This window comes from Dromiciops gliroides, chromosome 6 (assembly GCF_019393635.1).
Source record: "Dromiciops gliroides isolate mDroGli1 chromosome 6, mDroGli1.pri, whole genome shotgun sequence".
NCBI lineage: Eukaryota > Metazoa > Chordata > Mammalia > Microbiotheria > Microbiotheriidae > Dromiciops > Dromiciops gliroides.
Window position 1 is genome coordinate 50,153,008 of NC_057866.1, and position 12,563 is coordinate 50,165,570.

Sequence of the window (12,563 nt, forward strand, 5' to 3'; positions counted from 1 at the left end):
AGAGAGAGAGAGAGAGAGAGGGAGAGATGTGTATCTCAAAAATCTTAGTACAGTTTTTAGCTATTAACTTTAAACTGGGTTTTTGCAATACTGTATGGGTGTGGGTGTCTGTGGCTTACCTAGATTTCAAGAAAGTTTTTGCTAAGGTTTCTCATATAATTCTGATTAATAGCTGTGTGGCCCTGAGTAAGTTACTTAACCCTGATTGCTTCTTAACACCCCCTGCCAAAAAAAAAAACCCAAATACAACCCAATCTGTATTAAGCAAGCAAGCAAAAATGTATTAAGTGCTTACTTAGCTTATAGCTAAGTGCCAGGAATACAAAGCAAAAATAGTAACAGCTCTCAAGGTTGTAGTAGTTCCTGGACTTTGCCCTTCATTCTTGAAGAGGATCAATGACATCACAAGGGTGTTATTTTTCTAGAGAGACCATACATATATAAAACAGGTTTACACAAAATTTGTACAGAGTAGATGAAATTCGTCCTTGTAAGGGAAGGCATGAGCATTTAGGGTACAGGAGGACCAGGAAAGGTGGTGAGATACAAGAGGGCTAGATGACAGCCCACATCAGAACTAGTTGAATGTTTGGACCCAAAGAGGAATCATTAGAAGCTTGATGTCAACCCTGACAATTCAACAAGAGACACTGATTTAGTTATGAGCTGTTCTGGGACCTGGGGATATGAAGACTGTGCCAAGAAATAGTTCCTGCCTTTGATTCAACGCAGTTTAATATTTTCTGCCAATGGCATAGATGGACACAAGTTTATTAAATGTGCTTATGACACAAATGTAATAGGAATTGCAAATACATAAGATGACAGTATCAAGATCCTTTGAAAAAACAATCCAGACATGGTAGAACATTGTGCCCAATTTAATCAGATGAAATTTGAAAGGGATCAATGTAAAACCTTAGACTTTGATACTTTGATACTTCAGGGATCTGTGATCTCCGTGATGCAGAAATTCCATCCAACAATGCAGATCATGATCCATCTGTGCTTGCCCACCCTGGGTGACTCTTGTCCACGGTTTGTAAATCATTCCCGAGGAAGGCCACCCAACTTCCTCTTTATCTTTTCATATTATGTGATTAACAATGGAATACACAAGCTGTTGCTCTCTTTACATTGCTTTTCTTCCCTCTACCCCCCATTCATTCAATTTCTCTGATGGGATTCTCTATATTTAGCGCCCCCCCTCCCAATCAACTTCACACATCAAAGACTGGGGCCACATGGCTCTGTTGGAACAGGGTGCCTGCAAAATGTTTGAATTTTACAGGACTTCAAGCTAACTATGAGTCAACAGGGTGATAGGGAAGCCAAGAGCTAATGTGATTTTAAACCATATTAAGTGAATCATGGTGCCCAAGACTACAGAGGTGATAATCCTGTTACACTCTGCCCTGATCCAACCACATCTGGAGTTGTTTAGTTCTGGGCTCCAGTCAGTCAGTCAATCAATTAATCAACAGGCATTTATTGATTGCTTACTATGTGCCAGGTACTATGCTAGACACTGGCTATAAGTGGTTATACAAATACAAAGAATGAAAGGATATTGGTAAACTGGAGAGAACTCAGAGAAAAAAGTTAGAATGATGAAGGGCTTCTAGGTCATGTTGGGGCAAATAATCAATGCTTGGTGTGTGTGTGTGTGTATGGGGTAGAAAGAAGATAGGAAAGCCGTTTTCAAGAATTTGATGGTCTATCCCTTGGGAGAGAGATTAAACTAATCCTAGTTGGTCCCAAAGGGGAGAACCAATAGTAATGGCAGAAAGTGGCAGAGAGACAGATTTGTAGTTGATGAATAAATTAAAAAGCATTAAATGGTTTACCATGTCATTGCTTACAGATGCAGCGAAGTGGTGCAGAGGATAGAGCACTGGGTCTGGAGTTATGAAAGTTGGTTCAAATCTGGCCTTAGATACTTCCCAGCTGTGTGACCCCTGCCTCCCCAAGTCACTTAATCTGTTTGCCTCACTTTCCTCCACTGTAAAATGGGGATAATAATAGCACCTACCTCCCAGGATTGTTATGAGGATCAAATGAAGAAACTATAAAGTGCTTGGCACATAGTAGGTACTATATAAATGTTTATTTCCTCTCTATGTGCCAAGCACTGGGCTGGGTTCTAGGGCTATAACTAGTTTAAAAAGGAGACAATCTCTGTCCTCAGGATGCTTACATTTGAACAGAGGAAGACAATACATAAAGTGTAATGATGCTCAGAAAGGAGTGATTTGTTTTGGGAAGATTGGAAAGGTGAGGGCAGAAGTCCAGGAGTGTTAGCCAGCATGTGATGGTGGATAGGATGGGAAATTGAAGTGGGGCTGTCCAGGTCCAGCTAGCAGATAGGACTAGTCTGATGTATGAAAAGCCTTCTAACAAGGGGAACTTTCTGCAAGTAGAATGAATGCATGTAGCAGGGTCCTTCTCAAAGGAAATCTTCAAACAAAAGAGGATTCTTGTATTCTGGTGTGAGTGTGGTAGCACATGGTTCCCAAGGCTCTTTCCAACTCAGACATTCTGAAAACTTAACAAAAAGAAACATCCTCTGTCTAGCTTCACTGTAAGCCCTCAGAGGACAGGGAATGTCTGTGGTTTCTGTATTCCTCTTCACCCCCTCCCCCATCTCCATCACGTCTGATGGGGTTCTCTCTTCTAAGTGCTCAGGCTGACAGGCTTTGCCTTTCACTTGGCAACCCAGCTGAAGAATCTGGAGGTTGTGTTGCCATGGATATGAGAAGGAGCAGAAGCCAGGCTGGGAAAGATTTCATCCACAGGACTAAGTATTTAATGATACAGCAACGCTTTCAGGCCCTACTGGGCAAGTGTAGAGTCCTTCACCATCTCTGTAAATCATAGAATCCCCTTTCTTGGGGGGTGGAGAGAATGAGGGGAGCCTTCGTCAGATCTCATTCTTGACCCATACTGATTTAGCAACACACTAAGCACCCTGGGCCTTTTTCAGACAACATTCTATGGATTCATGTCTCCCCCATCTCATGCTGGTCCTCATGTCAGTGCCCAATAAATAGCAAAGTTTGGGGGTGCCATTCCTCTGAGGATTTGAGATCACTCCTCCCTTCCCCCACAATCCTTCAAAACAATGATGTTCATATCCAGAACCTCTTTCCCTCAGAGGTTTATGTTAAAGTACAAAACAGGGAAAGTAGCTTATAACCACCCAAATCTAGGGTATGGAACAAAGCCTGATAGTACTTTCCTAGTGCCCCTTGATTCTTATTCCTTCAGTTTCAGGAAAGAAGACCTACATCTTGGGGCCAACTTCACCAACAGATACAGTAGGCAGCCAGCCAGTGCAAGGAGGGAGCTGGAAAGGTCCCTATCCACATCTTACTCCTTCTCAATTGTTCTCTTCTATTATACTATGCTATGGGAATGGTTGGTTATCACATAAATTAAAAATAAAATAAATTTAATTTAATTTAAAAAAATTCCCTTCTGCCCAAGTGCCGCAAGATCCAAAATTCCTTCCTTAGGAAGCCATTTGTTTGGACTATTCCTTCAGCTAGGTTGCCTTTAAAAGTACCCTAAACTAATTCACACCAAGTTATTGTTCAATCAGATACACTTTCCTCCTGAATCGGGGGAGGGGTGAGGATGGGACAGCTAGAGAACTCTGAACACCTGGGTCTGAGGAGGCTTGAGAAGAGCAGGGCAGCAGTTCCTGAAAGGGGGTAATGGGTGAAAAAGCAGGAATTGGGAATATACATCATGCTAACCCACCGACTTGACTTAGGGCCCCATCCCAAGAATTGGCCTGCCAGTTCTGCAAGTGGTAGCATCTTAATCCTGGCTCTTCCTCCAGAGCTCAAAACTCCAATTGAAAGAAGGGGAAGGTCCAGCAGATGGCACTGGTCAGTAGGATAGCTGGAGCCCATGTCCTCCACCCCTCTCCAAGGAATGACTCAGAGCATCACTGGGGTGCCTGGGCAGAGACTAAAACCTAAACTGCTGAGATGATAAAGCTTTGTGGTGAGCTAACTTCATAATTATCTCTCATAACAAATCCCCATTGTTGTCATTATCTGTGATTTATAATTAGGCCTCTGACACAGCCTCTAGGTGCATGGATATAAGAACCAAAGAATGACCAAACCTGTATGTTGGGTTGTGTGGATGTCGGTGTGAGTGTGTGGGTGCGGACATACGTGTAAGTGAATGCTTCCCTTCCCTCTAGAGTCTCCACTCAACCAATTCCTGGGATCTGAAACTCCACGAGTGGAGTGATTTGCCCCATGTTACACAGATTCTATCAGAGGTGAGATTTGAACCCAAGTCTTCTGACTCCAGAAATAATCCTCTTTCCACTTTACCACATTGGCTCCTTTTAAAAGCTTATATATCCTTCCTTCTCTTTAAAACCAAAACATGATTCAAGGCTTAGCTCAGGTCTCTCGTTCACCACCGAGCCTTCTGAAATGAATTTATAATGTTCTTTCCAGCCTCTGAACTCTTAGAGTACACAGTATCTGTACTGTACTGTTCATCTGACATTTTATCATCCACAGTTTTTTATTTATTGTTATTTAAGTTTAGCGGAGGGCATGGTATATGTCCTAAATTTATTTCAATACAAGACAGCACCTATGTTATACAAATAATCAGAGGCCCATCCATGTCAATTAAAAGAATAATTTAATGTCTCTTCATTTTCCAAAGATATTTTCCTTCACTGTTATTGATTCATGTTTGAATCATACCTTTATCTTTCTAATGCTCTTTCCTGTATGTAACCTCATAGTGTGGTGGAAAGAGCATTGAACTTTGAGTCAGGGCACCTGGGCTCTTATCTCCCTCTGCCACGAGCTAGGCACGTGACTGATAAAGAGGCTGAACGAATCATTTCCCTTTGATGGGCCTCACTCCCACCATCTGTAAAACTAGAGGGGGGTGGTGGTGGTGGGCTAAATGCTCTCCAAAGTCCTTTCTGAGTCTATCACCCCATCATTTTATCCTCATAAAAACACTGATATAGAGCAGGTGAGGGCAGGCATCACCCTAAAGTAAGAATGAAGCTTGCTCCCACATTACCCAATCTCCTCCTCCATCCTATAGTAGCCCAGCCTTGGCTGAGCAATGGAAGCTTCTTTGCATGAGCAGTGGTTTCTATGGTATCAGTGGCCATGCCAACAGTTTTTAAACAGCTCAGAATGTTACAGAAGTTTTTAAAAATGGCTCACATGTTAAGTATGAGCCTTCGAGCCAACATTTCATAACATTCTGGTTTGAAGAAATGTGGACTCTATAAAATGCAGGTACATTCTAGAATGTAACAGGCATTTATTTAATAAATGACTGTTGAATTGAAATAAATCAAATTGTTTTAGCTAAATGAAGGCTTACTCACCAGTCCTATTCTTAAGAGGTACCACCAAAGGCAACAGAAAACTAATTTGGGATCTGGTTGAAATTTTTACAGGTATATCTTCTAGAACAATATAGTTCTGGACTCTATTCTGGCATTGGTGGGTCACTTGTGAAGTGCAAGGCTCATTTTTAGGTGTCACACATTTAAAAGGTCTTTGACAAGCTGGAGTGGGTCCAGAGCAGATCAACTACCATGGTATGGGGACACACCTGCTATAAAATATTATTGGAAAGGATTTCAGGTGTTATATAAGGTGTTACCTTATAAAAAGGAAAAAAACAACAACAAGAAATCAGTACCTATATATCTTCAGAGCTATTTTGTGGAAGATCAATTGAGACATTTTTTTTCTTGGGACCCAAAAGGCAGAACTAGGGTCAATAGGTGGGTAACTAGGTGGCACAGTAGAGAGAGTGCCAGGCTTGGGGTCAAGAAGACTCATCTTCCTGAGTTCAGATCTAAACTCAGATACTTATTATCCATGTGACTTAACCCTGTTATCCTCAGTTTTCTCATCTGTAAAATGATCTGGAGAAGGAAATGGCAAACTACTCCAGTACATTCGCCAAGAAAACCTCAAATGGGATCATAAAGAGTTGGACATGACTAAAATAATTGAACAACAACAGGGCCAATGGGTAGAAATGATAAAGAAACAAACTCTGACTTAACGGAAGGAAAAGCTTTTCTCTCACCGAGAGGCCTTAAATAAGGGCCTAGATGACCATTTTATGGAGATCCTATAGACATACATTCCTCTTTAGTTATCAGTGGAATTAGGTGGCCCCTGAGCACCCTTCTAGCTCTCAGATTCCATGGTGTTTCAGAAGCCTTTGTAAAAAAGAATAACCGTCATCTGTGGCAGGAGCATCTTTCCCTCCCCATTGATAAGTAAAGCTAGTAACTAAGAGTGTCTGGTCCCTCTCCCTCCTCCTTAGTCTTGGAAGTTCTTAACCTGGAAGCCAATAACTTGGATTTTTTAAAAAAATGTATTTTGCTAACCATATTTAGTATGATTGATTTCCTTTGTAATTATATTATTTCATATATTTAAAAACATTATTCTGAGATGTCTTTAGGCATCCCGACCTGCCAAAGGAGTTTGTAACAAACAAAAATGGTCAAAGCCTTGTGATCCAGATGTGTCAGGTAGCATGCCTGAGTAATTTTAATAGCCCTTTCCAGATACTGGGGGGGGGGAGGGGAGTTGTGGTCACCTAAAAACAATCAGAGAGAATGGGGTGCTATCAGTGCATCTCCAGCCCTATGAGGAGTGCAGATATGAACAGGAGAAGCATCTTTTCAAAGAAGCATCAGCACAACTTCATACATTTATCTGAAATCGGGAGGTAGGAAAGGAGAGCTCAAAGCCCCCAAGGATTTTGGGAAGTGGCACCTGATCAGAAAACCCTGCTGTTCCTAAAGGGTCCTAGAAGGATTTAACGGCTAATGGCAACAATAGCCTGTGATTGAGCTCACCGTCAACCCAAATGAAGGATGTCATTATCTCCAGCCTCCATCAGCACAGAACAATCTATCACAGAAGCCAATCCCAATGGGGAACTGAATTGTCGACTCCACAAGGAGCCTTTCTTCTAGCCAGGGGTATTCTTCTGCTTTCCATTAGGGAGGGGGAATGAATAAATGAATGATGATGATTTTAAGGAGAAAGGCCCACCTCAAAAAGTCCATAAGACAAATTTCAACCATTTCACAATTTTTCTCCAGTGGTCCTCAATTTTTTCCAATCTATTTGAAAAAAATCTTTGTTTTTTATACCTTCATTTCTAGATATGTCTTTCATTCCCAGTGATCTATCCCTCCCAATAATAATTTAAAAAGAAAGCATGAGGAAAAAACAACCAACATAACACATGAAAAGAGTGGAGGCATTCACTTTAAATTAATCCAATCAACAGATATGAAGCACTTAAGCACTTAATGCATACATTGTATGGTGTTAGGTACTGAGACAAGATGCAGAGATAAATTGTCCAGGTCCTGGAGAAGCTTAAAGTGTGGTAGATGGAGTTAAACCATACATACATACATACATACATATGTCCATCCATACACACACAAACATACACAAAATCCACATTGGAATGTGATACACATTTTAGAGCTTTTAGGGAGCTACATGCTTAATAGACGGCAATGGTGCCAACTGTGAGGCAGAAAAGCTATCTTGAGTGGTATTAAGGGAAACAGTTTTCAGAACAGAGTTGCAGTCCCTCTGGAGTCTGGTCTGTTCTGACCACATCTGGAGAACCAGGTTCAGTTCTGGAAATCACTCTAGGAAGGAAGTTGACAAGCTGGAGTATGTCCCAAAGGAAGGTGATCATGAAGAGTAAGGGGATTCTGAACCACACCATTGAGGGAGCAATGGATGAACTAGGGATCTTGAACTTAGAGAAGTGAAAAATTAGAGGAGGCCAGGATGACTGCCTTCAGAATCTAGAAGGCTGATCATTGGGGAAAAGCAGTAGACTTATTCTGCTTGGGTCCCAGGACTAATTCAATTCAGTAAACAAGTTACTCAGCATCTACTACATGCAAGGTAAGATGAAACCCAGTGGAGTGGAAAGGGAGACTGCCTTAGGGTCAGGAAGACCTAGCTTCAAGTAATCCTTCTCTGTGTGACTGGGTAAATTGTTTAACCTCCAAAGTCGCAGAACTCTCCCTAAGATTATACATTGCAGAACAGTGACTGAACTGCAAGAGCAGAGGTGTTTTCCTCACTAGGAATTTCCTACAACAATGACACTGTGCTAGGATCTGGGGATACAGAGATGAAAAATAATTCAGCCCCTGCCATCAGCAAGCTTACAATCAAATGTGGGGGTAGGGCATACACACATAATTATAATCTTAAGCAGAATGTGATGGTGTCTAAGGAAATGAATAGATGCGGTGCTCAACAAAAGTCTGGAGACAGATTGCATTCAGCTGGGGGAGTCAGGGAAGGCTTCATTTGAAGGTAGCACCAAAGCTGGACCTAGAAACAAAAGAGCTTTGGGGGAAGATGAGGTATATAAGCCATAGGTACCAACCTTTGTGAAGACAATAAATGGGACTAGTGGGAAATGAGTTTGGCTAAAATTTAAAGAACACGAAGGAGTTTGAAATAAATCTGCGAAAGGGAGTTGAAACCATATTATGGATGGCTCCATGGAGGTACTGAAGGTTGAGAACAAAAGGATAATATGAATGATATGGTGTGATCTATATTGTAGGAAGATTATTTTAGCAGCTATGTGAGGATGGCAAGCAGTGGAGGAGAGAGAGGCTAAAGATGGGATTAATTGTTCCATTGTTTTAGTTGTGTCTGACTGTTCATGATCCCATTTGGGGTTTTCTTGGCAAAAATACTGGAGTGGTTTGCTATTTCTTTCTCTCACTCATTTAACAGATAAGGAAACTGAGGTAAATAGGGTTGTGACTTGCCTAGGGTCACACAGCCAATAAGTATCTGAGGTCATATTTGAACACAGGTCTTCCTGAATATCTACCATGCAACCAACCACGAGAAAGGGGAAGTGGTGTTAAGTGGCTAATAAAATAGTGCATGCCCAAGGTGATAAGATTATTATTAGAGGCTGAAGTATGAATGGAGAGTACACAGATGTGAGGGATGTTTCAGAGGGAGCGTCCACAGGATTTGACCCCCGGTTAGATGTAGGGAACGAACAAGGGGTAAGGACCAAAAATAACTCTAAGGTTATAAGACTGGATGACTGGGATCGTGGTGATACAATAAACAGAAATTGGGAAGTTGGGAAGAAGTGCAGGTTTATGTTGAAAGGTGATGAATTCGGCTTTAGACATGATGCTTTTGAAGTTGAAATGCCTATAGTTTATTTGTAGACTAAGGGGAGAGATTTGGTTTGAATAGATAGATTTGGGAGTCATCTGCATTAATGTGATCACTTTAACTATAGAATCAGATGACATCACCAATGAAGGAAGTGAAGAGGGAAATGAGAAAGGGCAGAGGACAGAGCCTTGGGGGGAGGGGAGAAACACTCATTTAAAGCACAAGAGCAAAATTATGAACTAGCAAAAGAGATAAAGGCAGTAACCCTGCCATCCTCTGCCCTAGTCAGATCATGCTGGGAGCATTATGTTCAGTTGTGGACATGAAACTTTAAGATATTAATAAACTGGAGAGCATCCATCCCCGGGAGGGTAACTAGGATGGTGAAGGCCCTTGGGCCCAGGTCATATGAGGACTGGTTGAAGGAACTGATGGAAAAGCAAAGATGCAGGGAGAATGTGGTCAAGAATTGAAATGCTGACACATGGAATAGGGAGGAGCCTTATTCTATTTGAATCAGGAGCAATCAACGGAAACTACAAAAAGGCAGATTCCAGCTTGGTATGAGGAAAAGCTTCCTAACAATAAGAGCTGTCCAAGAGGTGGAACATTCTCCTCAGTGGATTGGCTATCTTGAGGTTGCATGACCACTTGTGGGGTTTGGGTTGGACACTACGGTGGCTGCTGAAAGTGACTTCCAAATCCAAAATCCTGTGGTAATGTGAGACTAAACAGGAGCATTCAGATAGGTGGGGGAGAAAACCAGGTGCTGAACCAAGGGCTGTAAATGACAAAGAAACCCATTTCCCAGCTGTCCACAAGAATGGAATGGGAAGCTTTGGCAGGTAGCAAATTTCTCTAGCCCTGAGCTTCCTTCCCACCACCACTTTGCAACTGTCTGGAAGAGAAAACTGCAAGTGATTAAAAAAAACACAGAAAAGTAATCTCTCCTAACCAGGGCAGATATTTTAAAACCACAAAATGTATTTCCACCCAGTATTATTTTATTGATGTCTCTTCTCTCCTTCCAGTTCTAAAATAAGCACCATGTCTGATCATGGACCAATCCAAAGGCAACACATTGCAAAATGTCATAAGCCTGTGGGGAGAAAGGTTAGGGGAGACCTCCTATAAAACATGGCAGGATCTCCAAAACGGACTCAATGAACACTCAGAGGTGGCTGATGGCTTTCCAGGCATCCATTGGCCAAATCACTAAAGGTCTAGGACAGAATGCTTTTGAAGACAGCAATTGAATTATAACATTAGGGATTTTCAAATGGCAAGCTTCTGACTGAGTTCCAGTTCTCTTCAATGGAAAACCAGAAGCTTCCTGTTATAAAATGTACGAACAGTTCATGCCTAATAATACACATCAAAGTTGGCAATTTATATACTTCGAATATAAATCCCTCTAAAAATAATACCCAGCTAGAGTATTTTTAGCCAGGTAAACATTTCTAGGGAATGGGTCAAATGCATATTTATTTCTGCTTCTTGCCCCAGAAAAGAAACAAGTCCAGACCTGTGATAACTGGGGAATAACAGAGTGATAAGAAAGAGCCACAAACCCTGCAGTGTAAAAGCCCATTTTCTAATGACCCAGATAGTCATTTATTCCTGATAATGAACTCCAAAGTGAAAACTAAACTGTGTCTCTCTTCCTCCTCCTTCCTTCTTCTTCTTCTTCTTCTTCTTCTTCTTCTTCTTCTTCTTCTTCTTCTTCTTCTTCTTCTTCTTCTTCTTCTTCTTCTTCTTCTTCCTCTTCTTCTTCCTCTTCCTCTTCCTCTCCTCCTCCTCCTCCTCCTCCTCCTCCTCCTCCTCCTCCTCCTTCTCATACATAAAGACATATGCTATTGAATGCAGCATGGGACTAAGCTAAGTTAGTGCCAATGTCACTGAATCTCATTTGCTGTATGATCTACAAATTTCCTTACTTCTCTGGGCCACACTTCTTGAACCTGAAGAAATCAGAAGGTAGCAGCTGTCCCCAGCCCCACCCTCTAGCAAAGTGATATGGATTACATGCCTGGTTGTAGGAAGGCTGCTAACTTTATTCTCATTGGAATTTACTGATCCACATTCAAAGTGGTATGAGATAATGATAATAAGGAAACTGGTCTGGCTCCATTTGGTAGGAAGAGGGGAAAATGATTTAGTGGCAAGCTGTTTATAATTTCTAAAATTGCCAAGCTGCTCAGACTAGAACATCCAATAATAGAAGCAAGCATTCCCTCCCTTTCCTTCCTATTTTTTCCCTTTCTCTCTTGCCTGTGTCTTAGATGGACAAACCAATATGCTGCAAACTAAAGGGGCATCTTACTGTTCCATGGTCTAAGGCAGAGATTCTTAACCTTTTTTGTGTGTCCCAGATCCCTGCTGCAGGCAGTCTGATAAAGTCAGACCTCTTTTCAGAGGAATATTTTAAAAAATAATTGAAGGGAATGCTAAATTTCATTTAGAGTTAAGTGAAAATAGAGATGTAATACTTTTTTTTTCTGATCCAAATTCAAAGATGGCCTGAAATGTAGGGGTCTCCAGACCCCATGGTAAGAGCAAGAATTCTAAGGGAATTGTAAGTGATTTTCAGACTGTATTGCATTATTTTAGCTCCATGAAGAGAGAGTTGGAACAGCACAAAGTTCCCTGGTCTAGGAATCAGAACACCTGGGTTAGTGCTCTGATACTTCTTTTTTTTGTTTGTTTTGTTTTGTTTTTGTGGGGCAATGGGGGTTAAGTGACCTGCCCAGGGTCACACAGCTAATAAGTGTCAAGTGTCTGAGGCTGGATTTGAACTCAGGTCCTCCTGAATCCAGGGCTGGTGCTTTATCCACTGCGCCACCTAGCAGCCCCTACTTTGATACTTCTAGTCAATTAAATTCAATTGAGGGACCATTTCTTACACCTCTGGGTCATGTGCTGGGAATATGAAGAATAAAAACCACAAAGCTAAGTAGTCCTTGACCTCCAGGGGCTTATATTCTATGGAGAATGGAATATAGTTATCCCTTCTACATCAATACTTTCCCCATCATGATTTCAATATACAGGATGCCATAAGAAATTAATTGGGAATTTGGGGGGCATTTTGCAGAAGCTGAAGACAACACGTGAAAGCTAGTAGATGACACAGAGCCTATGACCGAACATTTAACCCAAACTTTACAGTAAGGTACTGTAAATACCCCATAAAATAAAAATACAAAAATTCGGTCTTCTCTCATATGAAGAGAAAGCCAAAAAAATTTACCTGGATTTTCCAGATCTTGGGGGTGCCCTTCCTAACCCCAGAGATGTGGAAGGCATAACTGTAGAATGTTCTCATGAAAGTATATACTA

The 12,563-nt window shown here is 41.4% G+C and overlaps 1 protein-coding gene across 7 annotated transcripts in view; it reads right to left on the reverse strand.

Annotated features, from left to right (window-relative positions):
- NAV2 (neuron navigator 2) overlaps window positions 1-12,563 on the reverse strand; it is a 452,110-nt gene that overhangs the window by 421,496 nt on the left and 18,051 nt on the right. The gene's annotated exons all lie outside the window — the stretch shown is intronic.